The sequence below is a fragment of the Triticum dicoccoides genome, chromosome 2B, assembly GCF_002162155.2.
Source record: "Triticum dicoccoides isolate Atlit2015 ecotype Zavitan chromosome 2B, WEW_v2.0, whole genome shotgun sequence".
Lineage (NCBI taxonomy): Eukaryota > Viridiplantae > Streptophyta > Magnoliopsida > Poales > Poaceae > Triticum > Triticum dicoccoides.
Genome location: NC_041383.1, coordinates 817246313 through 817254448, shown reverse-complemented (window position 1 = coordinate 817254448; position 8136 = coordinate 817246313). Strand labels below are relative to the sequence as shown.

Here is an 8136-nt window from a genome sequence, read left to right as displayed (position 1 = left end):
TAAGTCCGGGACTTGGGGCATGTCTTCCCGCGAATGGGCATCCGGCTCGGTGAGCTCGGTAATCCGGACATAGTCCGTCCTCGGTATGGGAGGAGAGTTATCGCTTTGCTCCTCCACCACCGCTATCTGATGGGTGACCGGAGGGGAATTGATCTCCCTTTGATCGGGTTTAAGTCCAATCTGGTCGTAGTCCGTAGCGACTCCCAGGGCGGCGATGTGATCTAAAAGCTCGTTCAAAGACGATAGCTCCAATGGATCCATCTGCTCAGCAAGTTCCGAGCTGACGCGGAGGCGATTCTCGATGATCCGACAGGTCATCATGGGCTCGACAGCCGTGCGGGCGGTCATGATGGAACTGCCTAACTGGAGGGTTTGGCCCGAGGCCAGGGCTCCCCGGAGATGATGTTGTCCTTGATAACAAGGCGAGTCATCAACCTTATCTTCTACGTCATAGTGGAACTCTCAATGAAAGCACCAATGTCGGTGTTAAAACCGGCGGATCTCGGGTAGGGGGTCCCGAACTGTGTGTCTAAGGATAATGGTAACAGGAGGCGGGGGACATGATGTTTACCCAGGTTCGGGCCCTCTCTATGGAGGTAATACCCTACTTCCTGCTTGATTGATCTTGATGATATGAGTATTACAAGAGTTGATCTACCACGAGATTGATGAGGCTAACCCTAGAAGCCAGCCTATGATTATGATTGTTGTGGTCCTACGGACTAAACCCTCCGGTTTATATAGACACTGGAGGGGGTTAGGATTACATCAGGTCGGTTATCGAGAAGGGAATCTACATATCCGAATCGCCAAGCTTGCCTTCCACGCAGAGGAGAGTCCCACCCGGACACGGGACGAAGCCTTCTATCTTGTATCTTCATAGTCCAACAGTCCGGCCAAAGTATATAGTCTGGCTGTCCGAGGACCCCTTAATCCAGGACTCCCTCAGCCACCATCATACTAGAAGCGGTGGCATCACATGACTCAAGGATTTAACATGTTTTCTTTGGAGTGTCGGGTTCTCACAACGACATCAACGTGCTTCAACGATCTCCGGTGTTCAGGAAGCTTTGCAATGGGGAATCACCGCCGTGCAACTACACTGCCAATGGCCGAGAGTACATCATGGGATGCTATCTTCCGATGTCATTTATCCTCATTGGGCGGTGTTTCTGAAGACCATATCTAAACCGCATGGCAATAAACGGATCCACTTTGCAACAATGCATGAAGTGGCTAGGAAGGATGTGGAAAGGGCATTTGGTGTGCTTCAAGCTCATTGGGGGATTGTGCGTAGTGTTGCAATGATTTGTGAATCGGAAACTTTGTGGCAGCTGATGACATGTTGTATTGTTTTGCACAAGTTGGAAACCCGAAAGATCAAGATGCAGCTCAGCTTATAAAGTTTCTGCAGATGCATCAGAATCTTCGAGATCGTCAGGTGCACACGCAGCTACTTAATGATCTTGTGTATCACATGTGGACTCACAGTGGAAATCAAAGAGCTGATGTTTAAGTTGTGATCTTCAAATAAATTTTATGTAAACACTGCTTATGCTCGGTACCAACGTTTGTTATTTACGTGCAACATTGGCTTGTGTGATCAACGTGCATGGATTTGAGAGTCCGGAATTCAGATATGCGAATGCCGGGAGCGAAATATGAGGGTCCGTCCGGATGCGCCCGCAGGCGTGCCCGAGGGCGTATAGGAGGCTGGAGTTGCCAAGTCCGGGTGTAGATGCTCTTGTGAGATTACACAGGTGCATCAATCTTTGCTTCATGTTGTTTCATACCAAGATGTGTGCCAACGCCTTGGAATCCGAAGCAGCTGCGCTTCTTGAAGTTCTAACTCCGGCGCTTGATCATAGTCCGGAGAAGCTTGTGGTGGAGACGGACTGCTCAACACTCACACAACTGATCAGCGAAGTAACGCATAATAGGTCGCCAATCACGGCCCTGGTGGGAGAGGCAGGGCAGGTGTTACATACTCGACAGCATGAAAATTAGTTTGGTTAAACGTGAGCAAAATAAAGTTAGTCATACGTTAGTCCAGTTGGGATGTTCTTTGTCCAAAACTGCGGTTTGGTTGACCTCTTGTGTCAGCAGGATTGTAATGGTTGTGGTTGATTAATGAAAATTTTCCTTTGCGAAGAAAAAAAGATTAGACAAGACCTGGTTCTGTAGAATTACCTCGGGGTCCAATATAAACTTTGGTATCTGCGGAGCTCCATCCTCACAAATCAAGCCGTTTAGTAAGAGACAAGGACTAGATCGCAAAGAAAAAGAGACAGGGACTAGGCTGCATCATTATTAGTAAATTTCTGTAAGAAAAATTAGCGTCAAGTGGTTCTATGGTGTAGTGGTTAGCACTCCAGACTTTGAATCTGGCGACCTGGGTTCGAATCCCGGTAGGACCTTTTTTTTCATTTTTCTTTTGCTGTTAATCCTGACCAATCTACTTACTACTACTTTTATGCACTAATCCTGATCAAGCTGTGATCTAACGTGAACACGGTCCATTAAAAAAACGTAAAAAAGACAGTAAGCACTCGTCCATGTACTCCGGTATCATCATCCAACTAGTAAACTTTTGCTACTCCGATTTCTTGTGTCAACCGGTCAAATCGGATTGGATGACAATATCCCATAAGCTGCCGTTTCAAACGGAGCCGGCCGATTCTTACGCAAAATTAGGAGAAGAGACCCGATGATCATGCATGGGCTGCTCGATCGAGCGACCAAATACTATTCGATTCAGTAGTTGCCAAGTTCGTCGATCTTCCTTCACTATAAATCATAGCCTCCATGAAGAAGTATAAATCATAGCCTCCATGAATGCACATAACATTGTTGTTGTTCGCTATATATAGAACGATGGGACCAAGGAAGAAAACACGAGTACTTCTCAACCATTGGGAAGCATGTTCAAACTTTCGCAACCTGCATCGTCCCAATCGAAAAGGAGAGCCCATTTGAGGTGGTCGTTGCCCCCTTGTTTAAGGGGGGAGGGGGTGGCTATGTTCAAATTTCGCAACCCGCGTTGTCTCAACAGGAAAGGAGAGCCGCATATGAGAAGACACACCCTTGTTTTTGTAAGGGGGGCGTGTGCACTATTCCAATTTCGCAAACCCCGCCATCCCAACAGAAAAGGAGAGCCGCGTCCTTGTTTTGTTTAGGGGGGGTGAGGGAGTCCTGGACTAAGGGGTGTTCGGATAGCCGAACTATCATCATCGGCCGGACTCCAAGACTATGAAGATACAAGATTGAAGACTTCGTCCCGTGTCTGGATGGGACTTTCCTTGGCGTGGAAGGCAAGCTTGGCAATACGGATATGTAGATCTCCTACCCTTGTAACCGACTCTGTGTAACTCTAGCCCTCTCCGGTGTCTATATAAACCGGATGGCTTTAGTCCGTAGGAACAACAATCATACCATAGGCTAGCTTCTAGGATTTAGCCTCCTTGATCTCGTGGTAGATCTACTCTTGTAATACCCACATCATCAATATCAATCAAGCAGGACGTAGGGTTTTACCTCCATCAAGAGGGCCCGAACCTGGGTAAAACATTGTGTCCCTTGTCTTCTGTTACCATCCGCCTAGACGCACAGTTCGGGACCCCCTACCCGAGATCCGCCGGTTTTGACACCGACATTGGTGCTTTCATTGAGAGTTCCTCTGTGCCGTCACCGATAGGCTCGATGGCTTCTTCGATCATCAACAACGACGCAATCCAGGGTGAGACCTTCCTCCCCGGACAGATCTTCGTATTCGGCGGCTTTGCACTGCGGGCCAATTCGCTTGGCCATCTGGAGCAGATCGAAAGCTACGCCCCTGGCCGTCAGGTCGGATTTGGAAGTTTGAACTTCACGGCTGACATCCGCGGGGACTTGATCTTCGATGGATTCGAGCCACAGCCGAGCGCGCCGCACTGTCGCGACGGGCATGATTTAGCTCTGCAGCCGGACAGTACCCTGGAGGCCGCACACGAGTCCGCTCCGATCTTCAATTCGGAGCCGGCTGCGCAGATCGAGGACGGGTGGCTAGACACCGCCTCGGGGGCTGCAACCTCTACGGCGATAGAGCCGAACACTGACCTTGTCCCTCATGAAGCTCGTGACTCCGAGGTGCCGGACTCCTCACCGGACTCCGAACCTCCTGCGCCCCCTCCAATCGAATCCGATTGGGCGCCGATCATGGAGTTCACCGCTGCGGACATCTTTCAACACTCACCTTTCGGCGACATCTTGAGTTCGCTAAAGTATCTCTCGTTATCAGGAGAGCCCTGGCCGGACTGCTGTCAGGACGGTTGGGATGCGGACGATGAAGAAATTCAAAGCCCACCTACCACCCACTTAGTAGCCACTGTCGACGATCTAACCGACATGCTAGACTTCGACTCCGAAGACATCGACGGTATGGACGACGATGCCGGAGACGACCAAGAACCAGCGCCTACTGGGCACTAGAAAGCCACCCCAACTCACGACGTATACATGGTGGATACACCAAAAGGAAGCGATAACGAGAAACAACGGGACGTGGCGAAGGACAACTCCCCCAATAAACAACCAAAACGGCGACCCAAGCGCCGCCCGAAGTCCCGCCTCGATAAAAACGGCACCCATACTGACCCAGCCTTAGAGCAGGGCGAAGCAGTGGACAACGAACATGCCACCAAGCAACCATCCGAACAGGATGGATTGGATAAGCAACCCATCCCCGGCGAAAACAACAGTCCAGACGATCTCACGCCGGACACACCACCGGAGCATAAGAACCTTCATAAAAGGCTCGTCGCCACTGCAAGAAGTCTGAAGAAGCAAAAGCGAAAGCTCAAAACAGCGGAGGACGCACTCAGAATGAGATGGAGCAAAGTACTCAATACCGCAGATAAATACGGCAATAGTCACCAGGCAAAGAGCTACCCGAAGCGCAAGTTGTTGCCCGAATTTGACGAGGAGGCCGTAGAGCCCCCACAGTCAAAAAAGAAAGAGGTCGTCTGGCCGGATAGACGACCAGATGACAGGCTAAGAGCGGCAAGGGGCGTCACACACAAGCCGGCACACGATCCACATAAAGATCCTCGCAAAAAGGATGACCCGGTCAGGTCCATCTATGGGCCAAAAAATAAGACTCCAGGAAGCAAGACAACCCGCCGAGTGTTTCAAGACAACGGCACACCCAAATACAGGGGCGCCGCACACCCACTACGTTTCACCAACGAGGTACTGGATCATGAATTTCCAGCGGGATTCAAACCCGTAAACATAGAGGCATATGACGGAACAACAGACCCCGGAGTCTGGATTGAGGATTATATCCTACACATACATATGGCCAGAGGAGACGATCTCCATGCCATAAAATACCTACCCTCAAGCTCAAAGGGCCAGCTCGGCATTGGCTCAAAAGCCTCCCAGAAAATACCATTGGAAGTTGGGAAGAGCTCGAGGATGCGTTTCGAGCAAATTTTCAGGGGACTTATGTCCGCCCTCCGGATGTAGACGATTTAAGTCACATAACTCAACAGCCCGAAGAGTCAGCACGCAAATTCTGGAACAGGTTCCTCACCAAAAAGAACCAAATAGTCGACTGTCCGGACGCCGAAGCCTTAGCAACCTTTAAGCACAACGTCCGAGACGAATGGCTCGCCAGACACCTCGGCCAGGAAAAACCAAGAACAATGGCCGCACTAACAAGCCTCATGACCCGCTTTTGCGCGGGGGAAGATAGCTGGCTGGCAAGATGCAGCACCAGCGACCCCAGTACATCCGAGGTCAGGGATGGAAATGGAAAATCACGACGCAGAAAAGATCAGCGCCGGAATAAGGAAAATGGCCCAAATAGCATGGCGGTCAACCCCGGGTTCAAAAGCTCTCAGCCGAATAATAAAACACTGCCTCTTAAGGACAACAGTGATGAGCTATCCAACCTAAATAAAATCTTGGATAGGATATGTCAAATCCATAGTACCCCGGGGAAGCCTGCAAACCATACCCACAGAGATTGTTGGGTCTTCAAGCAGTCCGGCCGACTTAACGCCGAACACAAGGGGCTCGACACACCAAGCGAAGACGAAGAACCCCACAAGCAGCACGCCGGAAAACAGAAGACTTTCCCACTAGAAGTCAAAACAGTAAACTCACTTCATGTGATAACAGGGAGAAATAGTGCGGCACCTGCTAAAATACACGCCGCACGGTCCACCCCAGCAGAATCCCGAAATTGGATGTTTAACCCAATTACTTTCGACCATCAGGATTAATCCAGAAGTGTTCGAAAATGCAGGAGGGACTGCTTTGGTATTGGATCCCATAATCAACAGACTACAATTCACACAAGTCCTAATGGACGGCGGCAGTGATATAAACCTGCTATACCAGGACACCATTCGCAGAATGGGGATAGACCCTACCAAAATTCCTCATAGCAGCACTTCCTTCAAAGGAGTGACGTCAGGCCTTTATGCCAATTGTACAGGCTCTGTACTACTAGAGGTTGTGTTCGGTTCATCCGACAACCTCCGTCGTGAAAAGCTCATTTTCCATATCGCCCCATTCATAAGTGGACATCAAGAACTACTGGGACGCGAAGCTTTCGCCCGCTTTAACGCAATACCGCATTACGCGTCTCTTACGCTTAAAATGCCCGGTCCACGTGGCATAATCTCATTAAAGGGTAACTCCGAGTGTTCCTCGACCACGGAAAACATGAGACTGCCTTGACAGCCACACACTAATCCGACCTTGCTGGTCAAAGCCCCTAAAAACAGGTCATTCAGACCTCGAACACTGCTAGGCGAGTCCGGCGTAAATAAACAAGGGGCTTCCTAGCCGCATACCTCTTTACAAGGGGCCGCACGTATAAACGATGAGAGCCAATAAAGCTCAACTTTATTCATCTTCCAAATCATACTTTATTTTTAATACATCTTTTGCACGATATTTTTTCCAAACTAAGTTCTTCTCTTTTACAGATGAAGCACGTGCTACACCCGTCCAGGATACAGCACAATGGAGACACAGGCGCAGACGTGCAGCAGGGACCCGTTGCAAGGATTATTTTCAGATTAAGACCCTGCGTAAACCTTTCTTACTGTCTCTTGTTGATACACATCCCCCGTTTTCCTACCATAACCGAGGAGGAGGCTGGCGTTTTGGCATCGGCCGCGTCAGAAGTTCTCGCCCGTACCTGGACACTAGGGGCTTAGGGCATTGTTCTGCCCGGTATCATAAAGACCGAATACCTCAGGGAGTGTTCGGCGTCTCGAGTTAGGCCTTATATGCATCAGCTCCGAATCATGTCTTTGGTTAAATGTTGGGTTTGCCCGGCTCCTGTGTTTTGCTGCCTTACGCTCCGCTCCATCGGCTAACGCGGCACCAGGAGAACTACTACGATTGTGCCCCGGTTAGGCCGGGTGAGCACCTCAGTAGAGAAAGCCGAAAACTGACTGTCATGATATAGCGAGAGACTGGTCAACCACTCGATCGACTATTGGAATGTTTAGAATTCCTCCGCTTTGACGAAGGACCGCTTCCCGGTCAGGCACATACGCGCCCCGAGTTCGGAGAGCGCGGTGCCTCTAGGGGCTATATAGTAGCCCCACCATCAAGCTCCTATGGCTAAGTGAAAGTGATAAAGCATTATAGTCTGGTTGCCTAGTTTGCTATGCTATCACCTCGTTCAAAGGACCAAGACATTGGATTAAGTGTGAAAAAGCGCTTTTTTTGCAAACACCCCCGCACCATGTGCGTAGGGGCTGAAGCCAAAGACTGCCATCATTCAGGTTATCCATACATATACGGCCGCACAGGAGATAGTTCAATACTTGAACGCACAAGTATAAAAAGTCGTTACATTATAAACATGATCTCAGAAATCATACATGTCATTTAAACATAACATCTTTCGAGCACTGCGACCCTATTAAACGAGCGCCCTGCAGGACTTCCTCAAAATAGTGCTCGGCGGGTAATCGGCTTTTGTCCGAACCCCGGGATGCAACATCGGTGGCATCCATCTCCGCCCAGTATGTCTTAACACGGGTGAGAGCCATCCATGCACCCTCTATGCATGCCGACCGCTTCATCGCCTCGATATGCGGCACCGCCCCAAGGAATTGCTGCAACAAGCCA

The 8136-nt window shown here is 49.8% G+C and overlaps 1 non-coding gene across 1 annotated transcript; it reads left to right on the top strand.

The window, feature by feature from the left end:
• Window positions 1-2345: 2345 nt before the first annotated feature.
• On the top strand, window positions 2346-2417 carry TRNAQ-UUG. The gene has a single exon. It is a non-coding gene; the product is annotated as a tRNA-Gln (tRNA).
• Window positions 2418-8136: the final 5719 nt, after the last annotated feature.